The following is a 2,706-nucleotide window of genomic DNA, read 5'->3' as shown; positions in this document are numbered from 1 at the left end:
TCTTTTTCTTTCTCTATTTCTCTCTCTTTCTTTCTTTCTTTTTTTTTTCGGACAAAGTTTCACTCTTGTTGTCCAGGTTGGAGTGCAATGGCATGATCTCGGCTTACTGCAACCTCCACCTCCTGGGTTCAAGTGATTCTCCTGCCTCAGCCTCCTGAGTAGATAGAAATACAGGCGTGTGCCACCATGCCTGGCTAATTTTTCATGTTTTTAGTAGAGATGGGGTTTCACCATGTTGGCCAGGCTGGTCTCGAACTCCTGACCTCAGGTGATCCGTGGTGTTTCAGCCTCCCAAAGTGCTGGCATTACAGGCATGAGCCACTGTGGCCAAGGTGATTTGGTCTTGTTGGGCCTGATCTTGTGGTGAGAAGGGATTGTGGGACCTGCTCTAAAATCTTCAGGGTCATTTGTGTGTCTCCTAAGGCCAGCCATGCCAAACGTGGTTGTGCATTGGAAACATTTAAGATTTTTTTTTTGGAGCGGGGAAAGGAAGTTTCTTTCTTGTTGCCCAGGCTGGAGTGCAGTGGCGCAATCTTGGCTCACTGAAACCTCTGCCTCCTGGGTTCAAGCAATTTTCCTGCTTCAGCCTCCTGAGTAGCTGGGATTACAGACATGCACCAACACGCCCAGCTAATTTTTGCACTTTTAGTAGAGAGGGGGTTTCTCCATGTTGGTCAGGCTGGTCTTAAACTCCCGACATCAGGTGATCTGCCTGCCTCGGCCTCCCAAAGTACTGGGATTACAGGTGTGAGTCACTGCGTCTGGCCAAGATTTTTTTTTTTAACGTAAATTATTTAGGTGCCACCCCTGACAGTATTAATTCTGAAATTGGGAGTGGGGGAGTCTGAGGAATTCGTGTGTGTATTTAAAATGTGCCTCAAGTCGATTCTGCTGTAATCAGTTTCTCACATTTGGGAACTGTGCTGGTTGTCTTCTATTTGCTCCTGGATCATCTCCTCTCCTCTCTTTGCTCCAGGACGCTGACTCCATTGAGGAACTCTCTTCCCCTCTGGCTTCTTGGATTTGATCAGTGGGAACCCCCAACAGGAGATCAGAGGGTGGGAAGATGATGCAGTCATGGTACACGTCTCCTGACTCTCCCCACACTCCCCGTGGTGTCTTCATCTCTGTGGACTAGTAAAATGGGACAGTTCCCTGGTCCCCTCGCAGGAGACCTGTTCGGTTGCCACCGCTGCTCAAACCTCTCGCGGGGGTGGAGCACTCAGATGGGCAGGTGCGGAGGTTAGGGTGGGCGCTTTGGGCTCTGGCCCCATGATAGTGTCTTGGGGTGGGTGCCTGCAACCCCGATGTTACAATATTCTCTTAGCCTTGCCATGGCTTTGAGTGTTAAATGGCTCATTGGACCCTCTGCCTTTTCTCAAGGGCAGAGGGCCGGTGTGACAGCTTTCTGTATCCTGAGCTCTTGCCCAGCGTCCCGGAAGCATCAGGTCACACACAGGCTTGAAGGATGAATGCGAGGTTTTAATGTGTGGCAGAGGTGGCTCTCAGCAGGATGGACAGGGAGCTGGAAGGACGAGAGATGGAGTGGGAAGATGATCTTCCCCGGGAGTGGGCTGTCCAGCAGCCAGACTCCTCTCTGACCACCCTGGCTGAACTCCTCTCGAGTTCAGACGTTCCCCTCCTCTCTCTTTCTCTGCTGCGCCGTTCTGAGTTCATCTGCTTGTCTCGTCTCCTCCTCTGCTGGGCTGGAGCCTGGGGTTCAGGGTTTATATGGGTATAGGATAGGGGGCGTGGCAGACCAAAAGACCACTTTTTGGTTGCAAAAACAGGAATGCCTGTTCTCATTTAGGGCCACAGGTGTCCAGGCTTGAGGGTGGGGCCTTTGCTGGGGAACCACCCTCTTCTAGCATTTCCCTGTCTCCTGTCCATATTGCTGGCAGTGGCCTTTTACTTGAAGCCACTGCTTCTCTCAAGGGAGCACTGACTGCTTTACTCTCTTCTTCCATTTTCTGATAGCCACTCCCTTTTCTTTGCTTCTTGAGTCTGGGTGGGAGCACAGCCATCAGCAGCCCAAAGCGGGCTCACAGGTCAGCCTTCTGGGGCAGGGAAGGGCAGGGAGCAGCTCTGGAGGGGCACTCAGGAGATCAGGCCCAGATTCATGAAAAGCTACTTCCATTCATTTTTGAAACTTGTTCAAGGTCTACAGCTAAGGTAGTAGCTGAACTGGGCCAAAAGAGTCTCCTACCCATCTCTCCGAAGCTGGAGTCTGCTTCTTGTCTTGCTAAGCCCACTGAGATTGGGGCGGGGGCGGGGAGGGGGGCGGTGGCTGGAGTCTGCTTCTTGTCTTGCTAAGCCCACTGAGATTGGGGCAGGGGCAGGGAGGGGGGCGGTGGTGAAGTGTCCCTCCTCTCAGGCCTGAGAAAATGACAGGACCATGAGGAAATCTGATTTTCTGCAAGTATGGGAATGGGAGAGGAAAGGAAGCCATTTCCCTTTCTTAGAGTAGGTTCTGGATGCTTCCTTTATCCTTAAGGAAACTTTTCTGAATGAACTGAGTCTTTGCTTCTTGGAAAAATATCCAAATCATGTCTCATCCTCCTTCTATCTGACTTTTACAGGCTCTGCATTGGTTTGTTGGCAGTTCCCCCAATTCCATAGAGGCCTTGGCGACATACAGCCTTCTCTGTGCAGTGCGTGGTTAGTAGTAAATCTTGAGCCATTCAGCGCAGCGTTCCTCCTGGGGTC

Source organism: Colobus angolensis, unplaced genomic scaffold (genome assembly GCF_000951035.1).
Source record: "Colobus angolensis palliatus isolate OR3802 unplaced genomic scaffold, Cang.pa_1.0 Scaffold101, whole genome shotgun sequence".
Classification (NCBI taxonomy): Eukaryota; Metazoa; Chordata; class Mammalia; order Primates; family Cercopithecidae; genus Colobus; species Colobus angolensis.
Note: the sequence above shows the minus strand (reverse complement) of the source record.